Source organism: Palaemon carinicauda, chromosome 2 (assembly GCF_036898095.1).
Source record: "Palaemon carinicauda isolate YSFRI2023 chromosome 2, ASM3689809v2, whole genome shotgun sequence".
In the NCBI taxonomy this organism is placed as follows: domain Eukaryota; kingdom Metazoa; phylum Arthropoda; class Malacostraca; order Decapoda; family Palaemonidae; genus Palaemon; species Palaemon carinicauda.
The window spans coordinates 807,819-831,052 of record NC_090726.1 but is presented as its reverse complement, the minus strand read 5'-3'; the positions used below and the strand labels follow the sequence as shown (position 1 = coordinate 831,052).

Genomic DNA, 23,234 nt, shown 5'->3' with positions numbered 1-23,234 from the left:
AAAGACCCCGGTGAGATTGACTGGGCTTGGGTGGCAGATCCTTATCTGCAGGTGCATAGGCAGCGAGTCACTGAGATGCATTTCCTTTGTAGAAAATACAGATTGTCTCCGATCAAAGTTATCAATGGTTCTCTGTTTGAGAGCCCCGAACCATCAATGAAGCAGTTTTCATCTCATTAACCACTTTTTTTTTCTCCTAAAGAAAGGTGATGCCCACTAAGAAGTGATATAGGACCCTTTTTCACCCTTTTCAAAAGGATTCAATGAGGGAAGTGCAGAGACTCCCAAAAGAAGGCTAAAAGGTTGACTAAAGTTCTTAGGCCTTTTCATAGGATAGATCCCGATGATCCTCCTTATGTCATTTGCCACGTAGTAGGCAGAGGAGTTCCTCAGCAAATGGAAATATTTTGCATGCAAGACCTTTAAATTCCACAAAAAAGGAGATCACAGACAAATTATAATCCCCAACCCTCTTTGGAGTGTGTGTATGGCGTTTGAACAGGATGAGAATCGGCACGATTCTTCTCCAGAGAATAGGGGCTTCTCCGGGAGTGATGACTTCCATGAATCTGTAGGATGGGTGCCACAAGCAGCTGATCCATATTGCTGAGTCCGAGGGGGTGTAATTAGTCTTCCTTCCTACAAGTCCTGTCCCTGATCAGGAGGCTTTACGACCTTGGCAAGCCCCTTAGATCACCGATTAAAGGCAGGGAAGTGGCAATAGAGACTGTGCTGTGCACCACAGGGTACGAAACGACTAGAACGCTGCATCAGAACTACCTGAGGTGGCATTTGACAAGCTTCATATGTAGATATTGGCTCAGAAAGATTTTCTGAAAGCAGGCTGATCATCTATAATCCAGTCTCCTCCTTTTCGAAGCATAGGCGGTCTTGCGCAATACAGGACTTTCATCCCTCTTCTTTGCCCATAGAACAGCGATTTCTATACTGGCTTCATGCTTTTCAGATGACAAACTAGCCTCTCAATAGTACATTCACTGCTCCAGAGGCCAGTAACATGAAAGCCACTAGTCGGGTACAATGGGAAATTTGGCCTTGAACTTAGACTTCTCTAGTGCAGAGAGTGGGAGGCACTTGAAAGTCCTCGTTCTTGTCTGAAAGCTATGAAAATATGACTCAATGGAGAAAATCCAATCAGGATTTACTTCTCCATCTAACAGTAACATTTAGGAGCCCTCAACCTTCTGCCTCTAATAACTATACTAGGCCATCTCCTCTGCCTAGACAAACTTCCAGAGCAACCCCTAAACTAGGGAAAAGTATACATAACCCCATAACCACACCAAGGGAGTCTCAAAAGCCCCTTGATTCTGGTCAGCTATCTTACCAATGAAGTGTTCAGAAATAGAATTGCAAAGAAAAATAGAGGCGAGGCCCTCAAACTTTCTAGGGCCTGCAGTTCCCCCACTTAACCACCAGTGGGCCGACATCTGGCAGAGAAATGGAGGTGGCTACAGTTTCACTTAGCAGAGCAGGTGACGATCGATGTGTTTCAATTGCTAAGCAGGTGACGATCGGTGTGTTTCAATTCAGATGCCAACTCCTGTTCACCATTTCTTCCTCTCCCCTCATAACAGCTCCAATGATGTGGATGTACTGTCAACAAGAAAAGTAAAAAGACCTTACCCTTCAGTTGTAGGTGCACAATATGCTGCTATTGCTATAGGGCACTCTAAGAGGAAGTCTGAGACAAGTCTCTACGCTGCTGCAGCCATCTGTTTTTATTTTATCAAAAAGACCTCATGGGATTGCAGACCAGTAATAGATCTCTTATCCCACAGAGTTTTCATCCATCAGACTCATTCTGAATCGAAATGCCATAGATACTAGTATCGAAGTTTCAAGGAAAAAATTGGATAAAATTAATCCTATTATGTTATCTGAAAATCGTTTTCTGGCAAGCCAATCTAGATTGATCTTGCCTCATTAATGATTTGGCTTAAAGCTTTTGTGTCAAGAAACAATGAACATCACCTGTAGCCAAGTCCAGTTGACCGATGTGTTGTGTGGTCAAGGTATCGAACTTTGCTTAATGAAGGGGTTCAACTTTGTATTTCCAGGCAGTTCACTATGATTTTGTTATCCAGATGAATGAGATTATCCTTTTTTTTTTTTTTTTTTTTTTTTTTTTTTTTTTTTTTTTTTTTTTTAACTGGATAGCAAACCACCTAGGCTGATTGGAAGATACGACAGTTGTGGTGTTGAGGTAGTGGGGGAAGGAGGAAGCCTTGTGTGTTGAGACCTTCCCCCACTAATTAGTATCTCTCAAGGCACAAACCCTTCAAGGTCAATAGCAGCTAAGCCCTTTGCTATATAAATTGCAAAAAACTCAGCTAAGTCCACAAGTTGTTTCTTCCTACAGAACGTGTCTAACTCTGCTCCAAACGTCTGTGCTCTCTCCCAAGCTTGCCTAGGAAGGGTTTTAGGAGTAAGAAGCTGGTGAGCTGTGCTGATGTAGGCAGTCCATGTCTCCATTTGTCAGTTCGGTTGGTTAGCACTGACATATATCATATCTTTTTGGTCTAGCTTTCCCTCTACCCCTTTTCAGTTCAAATCTATTCCACTTCTACCTTCCAGGTTCTATATGGACATGTTCATAGGTGGAAGCCTTAGTATGTTTCTCCAGTTCTCTCCTGTCGTGTTTTCATTTAGTCATCACTGGGTTGAAAGAAAAAACATTACCCCTCTCAACTGACCAGATGCATTTTCAGATCATGTTCACTTGAATTGACCTTAGGCACAAGCAGAGGTTGAAGTACATGGGAGTGCTGGTAAACTATTCTTCTTTATTCTATTTTTCCATAAACTAGATAGACGATAATACTGAAACACTAAACCAAATTCTTGTCACTGTTAGGAAATGTATGACAATCAAGCAACTAAAATAGATGAAAATTAGAGTTTATGGTTGTTGGAAAGAAAAACAGACCAAGAAACTTCAGCAATATTCAAATATACATAAATAACTCTGTCCAGATATCTAGTAAAGTTCGTGATCTATGAGTATCTCTTGACTTCAACTTGTCTTTCAATGCCCAAATAAACCGCTGGATATAATTTTAAAACATTGCTTTCATAAATATGTACCTGGATGAACATTTTGTAGAGACTTGTGATGAACTGTGTTACTAGGATTGGCTCCTGTAACTCCATCTACCACAATGTACCAAACGTGCAACTTAAGAAATTACAGAACATAAAAACATAGGAGGAAGACTGATAAAAGGTGTTCCACCGCAAGCGAGGATCACTCTTGTACTAATTGATTTACACTGACTGCTTATTAAAGCAAGAATGGAGTTTAGAATATGGACAATAACCCATCAAGTTATAAGAACCGGACATACAAAATATTTAAGAGAATTGCTACATGTGCTGCTATCAAATTTTGTTGACATGACAATAGATGCAGATGGTTTCAAATTATTGGAACCAAGATATATGTCTACTGTAGGTTATAGAGCTGTAAGATATGCGACCCTGAGACTATACAATAAGCTCCCACTAGTCATCTGAAACTGAAGCTAATAAGGCTTTCAAGATAATGTAGATTTAACAATAAACAAGCAATAGGCGGTGTGAAATGCTGAATGCCTTGGATTGCATACGATAAAATGACCGAAGGTCATGTAGAGAGTAGGGTTCCCCTTCTATAGACTAGAAAAGCAGACCTTAAATTAAAGTAACAGAGTTGTAGTGTATCTCTACTTTATTATTCAGGAATCATGTAATCACACGTAATAAGGAAGAAAAGCTGGCAGGGGTTGATGTGAGATTACTCACATTTACTTCCTCAATAAAAAGCCTCCTTCCTTTTCCCATTCTATTTTCTGAATTAGTAGTATAAAGCTCATAGGAGGCATTTCCCAAGAAATTTCTGGGAACTTCCAGTAAGTGCATTTCATTTCCTGGCAGGAGTGACAGCTCGTACCTGCTACCCGGTACTTACGGGGTTGGTCAGGGGGATAGTAAGCCCAGTACAACAAGTACAGCTGTTGCCCAGATTTCAAGTGAACGACCCAGGCAACAGTACTGTAAGCCAGGTGAGGGTGAGTATGCAGCGCCCTTCATTGTTCCTAGTGTTGGCATAAGACCACCACCCTGTCCTTAAGTAAGCAACATTCACTTTCCACGAGGGAGTATCTGATCTCCCACCACTGACCGGAATCGTTGGATCCTGTCAAACAGATCAGGAGCCCAGCTGGAGGCTAGCTTCTTTTATTAATTGCAGTTGAACAGTCCCACCAGGGACCAAGCAATTGCACCATTGATCAAGTGAAAGATAGTTCTTACACGCATTTCTCATTTCTGCTGTTTTTAAAAAGCTGCTTGCTTCTACCAGGAGGAAGTAATGGAGTTTACCCACAATGGGTTTGTGGCTCATCAAACAGTAGATCCTGCTTTGGCAGCTATGGCTGTTACACAGGTTGCTGGTGAGTAGTCTCACACTGGCTCATCACCACTGGCCTGGTATGCGTAAGGAATATGCTTCCCTTGGAATCCACTTACTGCTTCGTGAAGGGAGTAGCAGAGCTAAGCCAATGACTGCTTCCCTTTGGTTTAAATAACCAGTAAATGAGCCCAGTATTTGTACCCTCTCCAATCAGGGGAAGGTGGAGTGTCTCCACCCACCTTTCCAATCCTTACTAGACTCCTAGGGATACTTGATGGGGGTCCTTAGCTTAGTGATATCCTGATCTGCTAGCTCTTTAGGTAGGTTCCTAGAGAGAGACAACTTGGCCGGGATCTTCTCTCCCGGCTGTTCTTCAGTGCCCCTTTATAAAGTGTCCGTACTCACAGATGGAAACATACTAGTTTTCAGCTTCATTAGTAATACAGTATGTCTATTACCATAGGACCCTCTCAAAGATGGGAATCATAGGTGATAGACACATAGCAGTGACTTTTTTTTTTTTCATGCACCGAAAATTATAGAATCTTTAAGTTGTAGGTTTCTAAGGATAGGAAGTAGCTGATTATCTAATATTGTTCATTGAAAAATATGCCAGTCGGTAAATTGAAATATTTTGCAAACTTTAAACCTAAGATAGTCAATCCAATAATACAAATAAATAAGTAATATTGCTTTTTGAAAGCTCCTCTTTGATAATTATAAAAGTAAGAACGTCATGTTCAATTCTGTTATGATTATAAAAAATGGAATTTTTAAACTATAAAAAATTGAATTTTTAAACTATAAAAAATTGAATTTTTAAACATCTGACTTAGCCGGTGGATATATATATAGCTTAAGTCCCTGACGTCACGGCAGAAATTCAAAACTCGTGGCAATCGCAGATTGGGTAGCTAGGTGTACTACTAGCGCCACCACTCGCCAGGTAACTGGAATCATTCCATGAATCCTCAGATCTTCCATGCCGCCATTGCTGGCAACATCATTGGAATATTCGCTTGTTATAATCTAGATTTTTGCAGTATCTTTGGTGATGTACTCATATTGGTTATTGGCTTTCGCTTGATTGGATTTTGCTTACGGATTCTCTTGAACCTTTTTTTATTTTGATTTACTTTGACCATTGCTTGTTTTGACCATTCTTAAATTTTCCAAAATGGCTGACCCTTCCCCAGCTTATAGAAAGTGTGTGAAAGGCTGTAAAACCTGCCTTCCTAAAGCCTCTATTGATCCCCACTCCATTTGTACTAAATGTAGAGGTAAAGTTTGTCAGTTAAGTGATCGATGTGATGAATGCATTTTGTTGTCTGAGAGTGAGTGGCTGGATTTCGACCACTACACTATTAAGTTAGAGAGAGATAGAGTTAGACATAGTTCTTCTCGCTCTAGAGAATTATCCTCTTCCCGTGTCACTGAACCTAATCCTTCCCCTGTAGTGATAGTTCCTGATCCCCCTGCTGTTACCGCTGAGCCTACACTTAAGGACATGATGATCGTTATTCAAGCCCTTGGTGTTAGGGTTGAGTCGCTTGCTACGAACAGGAACCAACTTATGTCCGATGTTAATCAGCTTAAAAGTGCCAGTGTTAGTGCCAAAAGTGCAGTTAATGTGTTCATTGCTGTGGAGGGTGCGTCTGCTCGAACCTGTCGTTCACCTAGCCTTAGACCTCTTCCAAGCTCCCAACCCCAGGGAGAAGGGAACGAGAGGCGTAGTCATTCGAGCAGACGTCCCATCGAGCGTCCCTGTTGACGTTTCACGGGACGCTTGCCCTCACCATGGGAAAGGTGAAGTCAAGTTTACCTCATCTTCGGATGATGCAGTGGTCAGCAAGCAGTCGAAATCGTGACTGGCGTCAAGTTTCTAGACCTCTCAAGAGGAAAATGGTTGCAGGAGATCAGCGTTGCGTTTTATCGCCTCGAGTGCCTGGCTGTAGTCTTTGGAGCAGTCCAGAGCATTTTCCTTCTTCTGAAGAAGGTTCTCCTGCTAAACGTCCTGTTTGAACGTCTGGCTCTGACAAGCGTCCAGCCCAGCCTATTGCTGCACAAGTTCCTGGATCTGTTTTCCTTCAGTTCATGCTCCGCCGCTACCGTGACTGGCTGTTGACCTCTGGGCAATCTACGCGGGATGCGAGCGATGAAGAAGGCTATTTTGTTGTTGACGTTTCCGCTCCAACTTTACCGTAAGTTGACCCTAAGTTGAGTTTGCTACAGGACATGCAGCTTAAGCTTTCCTCGTTTATGCAGTCGTATCGCTCTGCTGATAAGGAAGTAACTCGCCAAGTTCCCGAATGTCAGGAAGCTTCACAACGTGGACGTCATTACTCTGATAAGCTTGACCTCAAACGTCAAGCTTCCAGGCGTGAAGCTGAGCTTCAAACGAAAGAAAGAAGCTTGTGAAAGCGATCGCCATGCAGCTAAATGGGACGCTAATCGACAAGTACGCCGAACGTCAAGTCAAGCGTGACGCCGCATGTCAAGTCAACCAAGTGACGCCGCACGTCAAGTCGACCAAGTGACGCCGCACGTCAAGTCGACCAAGTGACGCCGCACGTCAAGTCAACCAAGTGACGCCGCACGTCAAGTCAACCAAGTGACGCCGCACGTCAAGTCAACCAAGTGACGCCGCACGTCAAGTCAACCAAGTGACGCCGCACGTCAAGTCAACCAAGTGACGCCGCACGTCAAGTCAACCAAGTGACGCCGCACGTCAAGTCAACCAAGTGACGCCGCACGTCAAGTCAACCAAGTGACGCCGCACGTCAAGTCAACCAAGTGACGCCGCACGTCAAGTCACGCCATGACGCCGCACATCAAGTTACGCCATTACGCCGAACGTCAAGTTAGACGTGACGCCGAACGTCAAGTTGATCATGAGGCCGAGCGTTAAGTTGATGCCGAATGTCAAGCTGTCGAACGTAACGCCAAGCGTCAAGATCGCGCAGTCAAAAGTTAGGCACGCAAAGACATTTCTACTTCAGCTGGAGTTTTGTCGGAGGATGAGGTTGATGATCCCCTTTCCTAGGCTGACATTTTGGAAGACTTCTCAGAAGAAGAGGAGCCTAAGACCACACAGCATTCTTTGGATCTTAAGAAAATCATGAAAGTGTTTACGGAAGTGTTTCCTAATCACTTTGTTTCTGTTGCTCCACGCTCCCCCCCCCCCCCTTCGGAGTTTACATTGGAGACGGCCGCTCAGGCGCCTATTTTTACCAAGATGGTTCTTTCTAGATCATCGAAAAGAGCGTTAAGACTGTTAGGAGACTGGTTGCAGTCCAAAAAAAATCAAGGCAAGTCTGCTTTCTCTTTTCCTGCAGCTAGACTAGCTTCCAGGTCAGTGTGTGGTACGAGACAGGAGAAGTTCTCGGCTTGGGAGTTCCTGCCTCTGCCCAGGGAGACTTCTCAAGCCTTGTAGACTCTTCTCGTCGGTTGGCCATGTGACGGACTAAGATTTACTGGACGACTTCTGAACTCGACCATCTTCTCAAAGGCGTCTTCAGAGCTTTCGAGGTTTTCAACTTCCTCGATTGGACTCTGGGAGCCTTGGGGAAGAAAGTTTTGACTTTTAAGAATACTGACACGGACAGTATTATTCAGATTGTCGTGTATGGACAAAGCTGTTTGAGATGGCTCTAGTGAATTAGCAGCCCTTTTTACGGCTGGAGTTCTTAAGAAAAGAGCACAGATGTGTTCTTTCCTTTCCATGGGTGTCACCCCTTGACAGAAGTCTGAGTTGCTGTTTGCGCCTCTGTCTCCATCTCTGTTTCCGCAGGAACTTGTGAAAGAGGTTGCTTCCTCTTTAGCCCAGAAGACCACCCATGATTTGGTCTCGAAGACAGCATGGAAAGTACTTCCGACTTCTTTTCCTAGCCATAAACCGAAAGTAGAAACTCCTTTGCCTCAGTTTACACAGCCCTTTCTAGGTAGATCCGTCAGTAGGGGTAGTTCCAGACCCAACGGGAGAAGAGCAAAAAGGAGGGGATCAAGATCTTGGTGAAGCAGAGTCTGACTGCTTTCCCCTTCAGACAGCAGTAGGGGCCAGACTGAACAACTTCTGGTGGGCCTGGGAGAGAAGGGGAGCAGACCCTTGGTCCGTTCTTTTGCTGAAGGAGGGATACAAGATTCCTTTCATAAAGAAACCCCCTTTAGTTCACGATCCGATAGATCTCTCTCCCAGATACCAAGAGGACTCAAAGAGGCAGGCATTGCTGCTACAAGTGTCCCTCTTGTTGGAAAAAGGGACAGTAGAGCGGGTACAGGACTTAGTCACCAGGATTTTACAACTGCCTATTCCTGGTTCCCAAAAACTTGGGGGGAGGGAGACCAGTCCTGGATGTAAGTGCCCTCAACGCTTTCATTCAGAAAACTGTGCAGCAGTAAGAAAGGGCGACAGGATGGTCTCTTTAGACCTCCAGGACGCCTATTTTCATATCCCATACATCCGAGTTTCAAACGTTACCCGAGGTTCGTTTACGGGAAGGAAGTCCTCCAGTTTCGGGCCTTGTGTTTCGGCCTCAGTACCGCTCCTCTCATTTTCACGAAGCTGATGCTAAATGTGGCGAGCTTCCTGCATTCAACAGGTATCAGAGCCTCCCTGTATTTGGGCGACTGGTTACTCGGAGCGTCTTCCTTCAATCACTGTCTGGAGGATCTGCAAATGACACTGAGATTGTCAAAGGAACTGGGTCTTCTTGTCAACACAGAGAAGTTCCAACTGATCCCATCCCAGAAGATTCTTTATTTGGGGATGGAGATTGAGTCTAGCTGTTCGGGCTTTTCCATCACCCTCAAGGATAGAACAAGTCCTCCTAAAGCTTCGTCTCTTCCTAGAGAAAAGAAAATGTTCTCTGAGACAGTGGATGAGTCTGCTGGGAACACACTCCTCACTGGAGCAGTTTGTCTCCCTAGGAAGACTAAATTTCCGCCCTCTTCAATTTCACCTCACTCACCATTGGGACAAGGAGAAGGGCTTAGAGACGGAAAGTATTCCACTTCCAGAGTCTGTAAAAAGTTGCCTCCATTGGTGGAACGACCCAACCAAACTTCAGGAGGGTCTCTTGATGGAGCAAAGGAGCCCAGACCTTGTGTTGTGTTCCGACACCTCGGACTCGGGGTGGGGAGCAACACTGGGCAAGCTGGAGAGCTCGGGTCTGTGGACAAATGATCAAGAGAGCCTCCACATCAACCAGGAGGAGCTGTTAGCAGTCCTGTTGGCCCTTCAAGGTTTCGTAAGGTCGGTTCTAAACAAGGTGGTGCAGGTAGATGCCGACAACACCACAGCCTTGGCCTACATATCCAAACAAGGCGGAACACACACGTCCCTTTAGAGACTGCAAGGGAGCTTCTAGTTTGGGCAAAGGAAAGAAATGTAACCTTACTCACAAGGTTCATCCAAGGAGAGAAGAACGTGATGGCAGACAGCCTCAGCAGGAGAAACCAAGTATTACAAAAGTTTGTCTCACGAGAGAACCAGATTGACTCAAGTAGCTCCCCTCTGGCCCTCGAGAGAATGGTTCACAGAGGTACTACAATGGATGGTGGACATACCAAGAAACCTGCCAACACGAGTAGATCTACTCAGACAACCGCACTTGGAAAGGTTCCATCAAAACCTCCGAGCTTTACGTCTAACTGCCTTCAGACTATCGAAAAATTTGCAAGAACTAGAGGCTTTTCGAAGGAGGCAGCTAAAGCTATTGCTAGAGCAAGGAGGACCTCTACCCTCCAGGTCTACCAGTCCAAATGGGAGGTTTTTCGAGATTGGTGCAGAGCCAACTCAGTTTCCTCATCCAGTACCTCTCTGACCCAAATTGCTGACTTTTTTTTTAGACCTTAGGAGAAAACGCAAGTTTTCTTCCTCTACCATTAAAGGGTACAGGAGCATGCTAGCGGCCATCTTCAGGCACAGGAACTTGGACCTCTCTAGCAACAAAGACCTTCAAGACCTCAAATCCTTTGAGACTTCTAAGGATCGTCAACTAGAATCACTAGCCTGGAATCTGGATGTTTTCCTGAAGTTTCTCATGAGTGACAGCTTTGAGTCCTTACGCTCTGCTTCTTTTAAAGATCTCACTGTAAAGACTTTTCTTAGTCAGTCTGGCAGCAGCTAAAAGAGTCAGTGAAGTTCATGCCTTTAGCAAGAATATTGGCTTCGGAAATAGCAAAGCTATCTGCTCCTTACAACTTGGTTTCTTGGCTAAGAACGAATGCCCTTCTCATCCATGGCCGAAGTCTTTCGAGATTCCAAACCTTTCCGATGTGGTTGGTGAGGAAATGGAGAAGGTCCTGTGCCCTGTAAGAGCACTTAATTTCTATGTAGACAGAACTAAAGAATCACGAGGCAAGTCAGCTCTATGGTGTTCAATCAAGAAGCCCTCCTTACCTATGTCAAAGAACACCCTATCATATTTTATCAGGCACTTGATAAGAGAGGCTCACGCTCACTGTGGTGAGGCAGACCTCAAACTGCTGAAAGTGAAGACGCACGAAGTCAGAGCTGTGGCAACTTCTGTAGCTTTCAAGCAGAATCGATCTTTACAGAGCATTATGGACACAACCTTTTGGAGGAGTAAATCTGTGTTCGCCTCACATTATTTGAAACGTGTCCAGACTCTTTATGAGGACTGCTACACTTTTATGTCCATTCGTAGCAGCGAGTGCAGTAGTGGGTGAAAGCTTTACCACTACATTCCCCTAATCCTAATACCTTTTTTCTTCTCTTGTAACTATTATATTTTATGGTTGTTTGTGGAGATTGGTCGACAGTCTTCCACAATTATTAATTTTAGCAGGTGGTCAAACTTGTTCCTTGAGAGCACCCAGAACAAAGGTATTGGTTGAGGTCCTGCCATAGTGAGGTATTTACACCATTTTGACAGCTCCTAGAGGTCTTTCAGCCCCTGAGTGGATCGCTGGATCTCGTAAGGACAGCAGACTAATGAGGCAGAGAATCATAAAAGTCAGCTTCCTTATCAGGTACGAAGCCTTAAGCTTGTTTTTCCTTAAACACTTGAATAATACTCCAACAATGTTGGCTGTCTCTGACCCTCCACCAAGGGTGTTAATCAGCTATATATATATCCACTGGCTAAGTCAGATGTTTAAAGATTATATTTTCATTATACAATAAATTTTTAAACATACTTACCCGATGGATATATATAATTCAACTCCCTCCCTTCCCTCCCCTCTAGAGACTTATGGGCATGGAAGATCTGAGGATTCATGGAATGGTTCCAGGTACCTGGCGAGTGGTGGTGCTAGTAGTACACCTAGGTACCCAATCTGCGATTGCCACGAGTTTTGAATTTCTGCCAGGACATCAGGGACTTAAGCTATATATATATATATATATATATATCCACCGGGTAAGTATGTTCAAAAATTTATTTTATAATAAAAATATCATTTTTTAAATATTTTCACAAATGCTTGTTTCTTCATCTTAGGTGCATCTTGAGCAATGAGCTAATGAAGGTTTACAATTTTATTTCTCTTCAATGAGCATCGAATCTGCAAATACCCGCTATCTGCATCAGCTGGAACTTTAAAGGTAACGTTAACGAAAATAGTTTGTTAGATTTGATTTTTATAAAATATTGTGACATGCTAGTAGATTAAGGTTAAATTGTCCAAGTTGATTGAAATTAGATTAGCTCTTTTATGAATTATTATAGATTTGTCAATAGATTGCGTTAGGACAGGTAAGGTTTTGGATTGAGTAAGATTAAATTTATATCATAATTTTTCTTGTACCTAATACATACATTTCGGCTCTCTACTATGGAGAAACATTTCGGCGACAGCTGAAACTATTTAGTGTGGATTAACAGGAGGTAGACCCACCACTCACCCCACTCACATATGCAGTAGCCAACGCAAGCCACTTAGCAGTTATGCTTGGAGGAAAACGGACATTTTATGATTTCCTCCTCTTTACTCTGTTTTAAAACCTATTAAAGACCAACTTGCCTAAAATTTAAAAAATTTCCTTTTCTCTTCACCTTCATTCCTATTGCTTCTCTATAGGAAGGAGAGGAGAGACAGACAGAGTCCCTTTGGGATTTCCTTCTGGGGTAACCCAGAAACTAGCTTTGGCCATGATACATAGGCAATACTTGGTGGTGACCTTCAACTTTAGCTCTGCTCTTTGACGGAAAGCATAGAGCTCTACCTAGAGGTCCGCCTCCAGGTGTTGGACAACTTACCTTTCCAAGGGAGATTTAACCTTCACCAACCACTGTCCAGTAATCTACCCTTGTACTGGGAGAATTGCTGACAGCAGCAACAGAGGATGTTTGCCCTTTCCCACCCCGAGGATAGACGATCTTCACCGGATGGTTTTCCCTCCAGAGGATTCCTCCAACGGTTACTGGATTCGTCCATCCCACAAAGCTCTTCATAGTTCAACGGGGGAGGAGTTGGGGGACTGCTTGCAGTACCTGCTCTTCGGCATCATACCCTCAGTGTACAAATTAAGTATCGTAAGCTACCACTTGCTGTCGCCATCTCTCATTGATGAGTCTTGTAGGCTATAACCTTTTAAGGTTATTGCCACAGACGGTGAAGCAGTCACAGCCTCTCTCTTCATGCTGCCAGGGTACAATGACTCAAGAGCAACATCCCTTCGCTGCCTCTCCCATCGACGAGTCTCGTTGGCTATATCTTCATGTTATTGCCTACATTGTACCTCTCCGAGGTTCAACAAAGCTCATGGAACTTGATGAGGCCAGTCTCCTTGGGACTTGCACTTCATGGTTTTAAACGCTTACGAGGGAGAAACTTCTGTTCTTTAACAAGAGAATGGAAAGACTAGCGCGCTTAACCACTCGCCAAGTAAAGTTAGGGGCGAGGAATTCAGAGCGCGCTACCATTTACGAGCTCACCTACTCATACACGCTATAACCATCTTTCCCCATATAAAACAGTTGAGGGAGTTCAGTGTGCAACCACAGCTATACTCTATACTCCCTTTCATCACAACATACAGTTAAGAGAGTTCAGCGTGCACTTATACCGAAGAGACTAAACCAACACTCACCAACTGTATAATGTGTTCAACAGGCGTGTCATCCTAAGCACTTAATACCTGACTCATCTATTCATGACTTGCTGTATAGCACACAAGTACAGTACAGTGAGAACAGCACAAATCTAACTATGGAATACATCTTATTATAACTACTACTCACTATGACTAAGCAGTTTTGTATCGGAGCAGTGATGCAAGGTCTCCCTACAAATTACATCACTCATGAATCTCATAAGTTACAAAGGAATTCTGGCATAAGCACCAGTCTCCCTGACTTGTTAATCAAGTACATGTTTCAAGAAGAAAAGACAATAGTTTGCTGCATGAAATTTTTCTTAGACCATGCAGTTTTCACTTGATATTTCAACTCTCTTTAAAAATATGGTTACATTATTATATAAAAACTATAAGAGCAGTTTATTTGACTGCTCTATTAGTTATATATTTTAGTTGCATACCCAGGCAACATATTCCATTTAATGCTTTATATTACGGATCTGTTTATATGAAGCTTATTTTACAATCCTCCTGATATCAATACAGATGTCTGTAAAGGTTGCACATCCAATTCACTAAAAGGAATACAGTAAAAGACTATAATTCCTGATCTTATGATGATATTTTTATTAATTCTTAGGTTTGTAAGATAGAGGGATTAACTTAGGCCATTGTTTGTTATTAACATAGTTACAGTATATAACCTGAAGCTTAAATTTAAAATACTACTGTAAATACTAGGAGCTTGCAATTGTAAGTCCTACCCACTCATGCCAAATATTCAGTGATGTAAACTCACTATAATAATCAAAATAATTAATTTGTTATATGTAAAATAAGATTGAAAATTTGATTAGGCAATATGTTGGTAAAGGGAGAAAGACAGGATAGAGCAGCTAATGGTAGATAAAGGCAGGATAAGGCAGCCAATGTTGGGTAAAGGCATTATTATATAAATATTATATATATGGCTGACTAAATTTTTCATTGATTCATAGTAACATTGGTTAATCATTAGCAAAGGCATATTGTTCTCCCTTGTTTAACGTTAAAGACGAGACTCCGATAATACCAGGTTGTCAGTTTAGTCCACAGCTGAACTATACTCAGTAAGTCAAAAACAATAACGTTGTATAAGATCATTAATGAACTTATACAACGTTAGCAAAGTAGAGTGCGAAATAAGTTGTTAAATAGTTTAAGGTGAGAAGGTGAAGATTGGTAGATCAAGTTGGTTTACTGATTGAAGGTTAACCAGAAAATCAATTTAGATAAATTAATATGAAAGGATAGCCAGAGTTAGTTTATGGAAGATCCATCCAATATATAATGAAAATTTAGTTGGAAATTTCAATTACACGTGTCTTAATTTGCTTGATAAATTCAGAAATTTGGTCTTTTTTTTTTTTAGGAAACTGGAAATTTAGGAAATTGTTTATTTGCTCAACAATATACTCTTGCATGCTGTACTAAGCAATATTTTACACCTGATACTGTTGCCGTGTCAGTCATTTCTATATTTACTCAGAAATTATACATACCTTATTTTTAGTTTTTTTTTTTTATAAGTATTTTATGAGCATTGTCTGTGTTTGATCAGGTATGCTCTGGTGTAAAAGGTAGAATGTTTTATTCACGGAAATTGGTTTATTGATTATCTCTAGATAAGAAATGAAGAATAGGGGAAGTTCTGTTAGTCAGTGGTGTATCAAATGCCTGTCATTTGAATATTGCAGTGAATTATTTCCGTGTTAGGATTTAGGAGGTACTGTAATACATTTCCACTTTACCAGATATATATAGTATTTTCATGTGTAATACTTGTTATTGTACAGTAAATATCATGGACATGTCTAGTTTGTCATTATGTTTGTACTTTATATTTGATACATTAGAATATTTGATATTCTTTATAGTTTATCGTGCAGATTATTTTAATAATATGTAGCATTGATACTGAAGTACCTAGTAAAATATTTGAATGAGACTGATATATCTGTACAATTAACATCTTTCATTTATTTTTCAGATTCGAATCAAGAGAAGAAAATTGTTCATAGCCTCCAGCTTAAAACCGGAAATTGAACCGCAAAGAATTATGTACTAAGTGTAATGAAATATTCCTATTAACATCTAGATGAAGATCTGCTGCGAATAATCGGGGATTTACTACAGAAAAAATCCCAGAAAGCTACGGAGGGAAAGAAAATACCAGATTAATTTGGTTAATTTCTGATATCAAAATGAGCACCAGCGAATTGTCTCAACTGAAGCGGGACAGTCTATCATCAAACTTTTCTGGTCTACAAAAATACCCTTACAAGAAATATTTCAGTATTTCAAATATCTTTAAATGCTTAGTTGAAAAGTTACTGAGGTTTTAAGGTGGGTTGTGTGTTACAATGGTCACCTCATTTATATCCCAAAGGTTCAATAGTAATCACAAATTGAAGGGGAAAATAAAACGAATAGAGTTACAATAACTAAGTAATATGAACTTTTGCAGCAACGATATTACCAGATTAGTTCAATTTTATCATACGGTGTTTACTGTATATCTGGAATCCGTGAGTTTAATTATCAAAGGTATCAGCTTTTACTCAGGCTAGTAGCAAGTCTTTTATTCACTCTTGATCTTTGCAAAGTTAGTGCATAAAAAGTTCATTTTAATTAGTTTTTAATTCTAAGCCTGTTTGATACAATTTTTCTGGTAAATTCCAAACATCTAAGTTTAACTTCATAATTAGGTCCAGATCAACATTTATGACCTTTTTTGACTTTATAATTAGAATTCAGATTGCAATTTTCTTGTCACAATCATTCGTTTAGTTGCGTGGAAACTGCAAACAGTTGGTGAATACGAATATACTGACAGATAACGGATTCCTAATACCTCTTGAAATAATAAACTGGAATTATTACAGGTAATGTCAAATAGATTGGTTTTATATGTATTGTTGGAAGTTGTTTGAAAATGAGGGCTTTGAACTTTAAAAACCAATTAAGACCAACAATTATAAATGAGGAACGACGTTTTTCTTAGAAATTTGTTTTTTAATTCTCATCAACTACATGTCAAATCAAATTTTAATTTCCTTTGAACCTCAAATTTATAGATCATATCATTTGTAGAATTGTGTGAAGTAGCCTACTATAAACAAATTATTGAAATGTTTGACAACGGAAATTATTTATATTAATCGCCTTTTTAGCAATTGATCTGAATTCATTCCGTAAACTATATATCAAAGTACATTAATTGGAAGTGGGTGTAACCTGCAACTATTTACTTGACCTTATGAATATCACTTAATCTTTGTCTATGTATATGATTTCATTTCTTCTGTCATCCGAATTATTAGCAACTGTCATTGATTGTTCTTTTACACAACGTTGAATCCATACCAGGCCTGTGTTCTCTTAAAAGGTATTTACACAGATGCTTTTAAGATGGTAGCTATTGGATTGATAAATTCTGGCTCTCTAACTATCCACAGCTTGCTATTGCTTTTTAGTCCCTTCTTTTCTTGAGGGGTTGGGGGGAAGAATTAGTTTACCATATTCTAGAAATGAACTTGTGTATAAGTGCTGGGATTGTAAATCTACTAGAGAAGGAAAAAAATACTAGTTTATGATTTGGCTTATATTTTTCCAAATAACCGTCTTGCAATATTAAATTCGGCCTAACTAAAAATTCCATATAAAGCAATGGAACTTTAATTTTCATATACAAAAGAACAAAGTTTTCGCTTTTTATTTATCAGATAGGTCTACATTTTTTTGCGAGCAAGTAATCTATTTATCTTGTGTAGTGGGAAGCAAAGAAAGTTAAGGCAATAATTTTTAATTGGTTGTGAAGGAAATCATTGTACAGTATCTAAGGTCTAGTATAATTCTCTCTCTCTCTCTCTCTAGGTTACATCCACAATATAAAGAGTAAGCTTAAGATTTTTCTCAACTTTTTCCGTAAGGTGTTTGTAAGCTTAATCTCAAAACTTTATATCATGTGTGTTTAATAATTTTGTATATATTTTTTCTTAATTCCATTTCAATTATTTGGTCACATATAACATTCGAAATGCTTGTTTGCAGTAGAAAATTATATTTTTCTTCAATCTACTGAATGTGAATTGGTTTTAAAACAATAGAATGAATGACAAAATTGTTATTAAAAGGATAAAATCTGTCTACTGGTTTTAAGCTTTGTAAATTCTTCATACAAAAGAGCCCCTTAACTAGTGTAGAACATAGCCGATACTGTTAACGGGTGTAGTTTGAACCATTTTACAAGTTTGATTTGTATTAAAAGGGTTTTATGAAAGAAACAGCAATTCAATTTGTTATGGTAGTCTTAAAGAAAACGGAACCATCAGTGAAATAGTTAAAAATTAACCTTCAAAGAATTTTTTTTTAAAGTAGATGTTCTAAGTGATTATATTGTAAAACCTCATGATTATTCCTGAAAGTTTTAAAGGAGTGGTTATACCCAATGGAAGGGTTAAGAATGATATTTTGTAAAGAGATTCCTCTAACTGATATTTCTTGATGTGTAGGTTGGAAAACTTGATGGGATTTAGGAATTGCACCTAAGGAAAAATTTAAGACAAAGGGGAGGAGTAATCTAAAGGGAAGCTAAAAAAGATAAGTTTGGTGAATATCTGTGAAATTCCTTATAACATACCATTTTGAAGGAATATTTAAATGTTTGTACTTACAAAATATGAGATTTAGAGGGTAAATCTGTGGTTAAAATTTTCAATTTTAAGAATGTAGATGTGTTTTAAACCTACCGAAGGTGGTTCTATAAGTAGTTTCTTTGTAAATCTAAAATATTACTTCATATAAATAGGATGTTTGTTGAAGAAGATTAAGCCGTTATCAAATGCTTAAAACCAGTTGCTTTTTAAATACAATAAATTACTTTTGTCATTTATTTTATTAGATACAAATATTGATCATTAAAACATGACAGACAAGAAATGTTTGTACAACTTATAAATGCACATTGCTCGTAGTTATTATTTCAAATATTTTGTAAATAGGCGTTACTCAATATTGTTAATTACACAAGGAAAATATTTATGGACGAAAATACTTGAAAATACTATAGCAAAGGTCTTTAATGATTATTTATAAAAAAGTGACACCAGTACTAACGGTATAACTACATGTAGATTGCCCTACATTTTGACGTAAGTAATATGGGCGTTACTGACTACTTTAGTTACATTCTGAGTTCATTACAGTCAGAGCCGGATATTCATAATAGTGAGTACAAGATATTTGAATAGCTAATCATAATAAAATTCTTCATCCATCATAAAATTGATTTGTGAGCAATCCTGGTGTTAACGGGGAGTTTATTTTTCAATATCCCCTACAAGAGAAGTTGAAGACAGAGTTTGTTTCTCACTCAAAACAAACAAAATTAGGACCAGTCTTGTATATGAGGGAATGATTCTCTGAACAGATATTCAGTAGACTATTTCCAAGATAACCTGATTTGATTTGCACAGTTTCAATATTTTATTGATACTAAAGTCAACGCCAAACAGACTGTGTGCCTATATAGGTCAGATGAGGCATTTCCAGCTATAGCTTACCAAGTAGAAGTTTTACAGAGTCAAGCTCAATCATATGAGTTTGGTCTTTCCTATTTTTTTTCAATTTTGAAAACAAGTAAATCTTAAGCCCTGTCCACACGATCGAGCATGCCCTACGGGCAAAGAGATATACCAGACCACAATAGTTAGTAAGAATGCGAGTTAATGACGTCAGAAGCGGGAAAACCACAGACTGATCTGGCATCATACAGTGTGCCAAATCCCTGCCTTTAGTTTCCCCGCTTCTGACGTCATCAACTCTCATTTTTACTAACTATTGTGGCCTAATATCAGTTTGGCCGTCGCGCATGCACGATCGTGTGGACAGGGCTTTAGACTTGACCATTAATTATAGGAGTTATTAAAAAATAACGCCCCAGGATTGCTTAACTTTATATGTCTCGTTTATGTTATGAGTAAAGAGGTTGATTCTAATTAGACAACTTATTCATATATCTTCTGATTAGCATGAATGAATCCTTTCCAGCTCTTGACTATAATGAAGCTGGAATATGACAAATAGTTAGTAATGCCCATATTACTGGTCTATTGAGCATTCTAGGTTTACTTATTCAATAGATATATTTCGCCTTTTTTGCCATAAATTATGATTCAAGACCATAGCGCTTATATCTTCAAGTATTTTGTTATACCAATTTTTCTCATGAAATAGACCTTATCAAGTAGCACCCTTTAAGAAATATTTCGAATAATTAAATGGAAATATTGTTTTGTTGGCGTTTGTACGGTTTTAGTTTGGCAAGTCACTTAATTGTAATTAAATCCTTTAATAATTTATGAGCTTGTTGGCAGTGTGCCCAGTGGGCTATCTACGAAAAAGAAAATGGCTCTACGGCTTCGTTTTCTATAGCATAGTGAACACACCTTTTAAGTGACCATTAAAATTTTATTATACTTTGTAAAGGTTATTAAACTGTTATTAACCGTATTCAAACATTGCAAGATGTATTTACCATATTTAAATGTATGATATACTTGAAAAATGTAACATCTTAAGAACTGAAATAAAAGTCATAAGTATTATTACAATTTATATTTTAGTTTCCCTGGTACACATGTTAAAGAAAACCTTGAAGGAAAATAAAAAATATATATATATAAAAAAGGGTAACGACCAGCTTGAGTATTCTCCCTAAAATAAACCTCATATGACAGAGTATTCTCCCTAAACGCCCCCCTCCCCCTTCTTGCACCAGCAAATAACCTTATTCCCCAGAAAAGGCCAAGATACTCATGAAGTAGTCCTTTCTCCTAACTAACCACTTGCATTTGGACTGTTATTGACCCCCCAACATACAGATTTCATTTACCCCACCCCCCAACTGGTGATGAGAGAAGCAGTAGCCTACTCGTGTTAAATGATATATTGTAAGTCAAGATGGTCGACCAGTCTCGTATTCATCTTGGACAAAAGTCGCTTCTTAATCCAGCTGTCTGTCAAGAAGGTTCTTTTCCCTAACTAAAGTCATAATTGTATTGGCCTTATTATTTCCAATAGATAATATTCCTCAAAAGCCTGTGAAATTTTATTAAATCCTGAAGCTATTAGACTTATATTTTAGATACAAAATTATACCTAAATTTATAATTAAAGCTTCCCCTTAACACGATATGGCAAAAGAAAACTTGGAAATTCGGTAAAGACTTTTATTGTAGAAGATTCAATGTCAAACATGAGACAGGTTTCAGTGTTATCAGTTTACTTATATGATTGAAATACAAACACTTATGAAGTCAATGACATGTATATGTATCAAATTCCTGAAACCCCATTTTCTGAAAGCTTTAAACGCCCTATAATCAAAGAAAACTTAACGTTTGTCATGCATTAAGCTCACGATTCGACTAAGAAAGATTCTTAGGCGAGTCACCCTTAATCAACTAGAGCACTCTATGACAAACGTCTCGTTTTCTTTGTTTACCAGTCAGTCCGTTTTCTTTTATTTTCACTCGCTGTTGGTGCGTTTGAAGCTCAGCATTTGAAGTTGCATATTTTATGATTGTGTAAGTAAGCAGTGCTTTCTCTACGAGAAATTTAAACTTATTAATAAAAAAAAAAGGAAAAGGAAAGCCCACCAAGGCCATCCCCTGTCCCACCTAGTAACCAGAATCTTAATGCAAAGTTATCTTCTGAGGAAGCAATGTTACTAGGCCCTTGAATGCTTTCCTTTTTTTTTTTTTTTTTTTTTAATATTTCATTGACAATTTTACAAACAATGATATCGGGATTGTAATTTAAAGGCTCCAGGAATAGTTTGAAGCTCTCCTGAATATAAATGGTAAAAGACTTATGTCATTTAAATTACTCTATAAGGCAGATTCCAGCGCTTACAGAGTTACGTTAATTGTTGAATAAAATATAAAATTAAACTATTCGAAAAAAAATAATATTTCTAGAATGGAAAAGAAGTAAACATTTAAAAGTAAGAGAGTCATTTTCAGTCTTTGTGAGCAATTTCAGAACGATCCATTACTACAGACACCTGAAGCTCACTCAAAAGCAGACAAGATTCACAAATGCCAAGGTGCCTCCCTGTCTCGTCCCATTTAATGTACATGATTGAGTCGGGTAAAAGAGAAGAGACGTGCAAGGCTACTGCCCTGACCATCCTTGCTACTTCCCCCAGCAGACAGTCAGATCGGACCGAAGTACGCATTCACCTTACACGTGGACACCTGAATCACTTTAGCTGTGTAATAAAGTTCTCAATGCAAACCCTAAATAAAGCAACCATGGAAAGCAAGCTTAACCCGATACACTTAGCTAACGACACTATTAGAAAAGAAAAAAAAATACCTTAAGAAAAACATTTTTTTTTTTTTGCATACAGGTAAACAGTTTAAAACACATTCTATTTAATATTTACGTAAAGTTTGAGATAAAATCACTTTTAAGTCAAAGTTAATATAAATATTAATGACAATATTAGGCCTACAACCAAAATGCCAAAAAGTCTATAATACAGTTCTCCTAGAAATGGCATTGTCTTATACACCCATAGAATTGAATAAAGTCAATCCCGCTTCATACTAACCTCACCTTTAATATGCTATTTTCAGCTTACAATCCCCTATATATACAATATACTACCTTCAGCATATAAGCCCTTAGTAATACTATCATCATCTTATAATCATCTATAATATACTCTTACCTCACTCTTACTATACTGTTCTCTGCTCATAATTCCTTACTATACTATCACGAGCATATGTTCCCTGATTAAGATATTTTAAGCCAATAATCAAAGATGACGATTGTTTATTATTTACTACTTATTTTACGCAGATCCTGTGTAACATAATATATCACTAGAAGTTACAGCCAAAATACTTATGATCAAGCTATTTTTAGTAATCAAAATAATTTGATAATTTCTGGGTTTCTGTCTTTCAGACATTGAATTAACCCAACCCGAAATGAAGTTTAAAATGTCGTTTTAAAGTTACCGGAATGAGCTCAGACACAAGAGACAGACAGACAGACATACGGAAACCACGTTCACGGAGCACGATGTTCTTTACTGAAAACCGGAATAATATGATCAGATATTGAATAACAGATATGATTTTAGTATTGTTTGGAACACAAACGTCTCTGAGCTCCCAAATACCTTTCAATATAAAGTGGTTTGAAGAAAAAAAAATAGCAACCAAAACAAATATATCTTTAGATTATTGGATACTTAATTACTTATAATTCACAGTAGTTTGATAACAATGATATTTAATGATGATAATTTCATTACTAGATTTAATCCATATAAAAAAGAAACTAGAATTGTTTTCGTGATACAGAAACACAGGACTGAATTATAACTTCGATAAAAGTTCATTATTATTAGATAAATATATAGTTATAAAGAGTGAAGCATCAAACTCAAATCTCTGAACAAAAAGGCGCATTATGATCGTCTATCATTTACTTATGGAATACTTTATACTAATGTTATCCTTAGATAGCTCGGCAAATCACACAAGAACTCAAAACTCTTTACCAAAGATAATGATGCCTTTTTAATTTATTTTTACATGAATTCATATAAAAATCGAAACTTTTAACCATTTACATATTTATCTCGGAAAATCAAAAATATTTAGGGATACACTAAATTCTAAGTGATTTTTAAGAAAACAACACCGGTTATTT

The 23,234-nt window shown here is 38.7% G+C and overlaps 1 long non-coding RNA gene across 2 annotated transcripts in view; it reads left to right on the top strand.

Moving 5' to 3' along the window:
• LOC137614965 (uncharacterized) overlaps nt 1-19,993 on the top strand; it is a 31,392-nt gene extending 11,399 nt beyond the window's left edge. For both annotated transcript variants that reach the window (XR_011039158.1, XR_011039159.1), the window contains exons 2-3: nt 11,881-11,984; nt 15,490-19,993. This is a non-coding gene — a long non-coding RNA (uncharacterized lncRNA). The remainder of the gene's footprint in view (nt 1-11,880; nt 11,985-15,489) is intronic.
• Nucleotides 19,994-23,234: the final 3,241 nt, after the last annotated feature.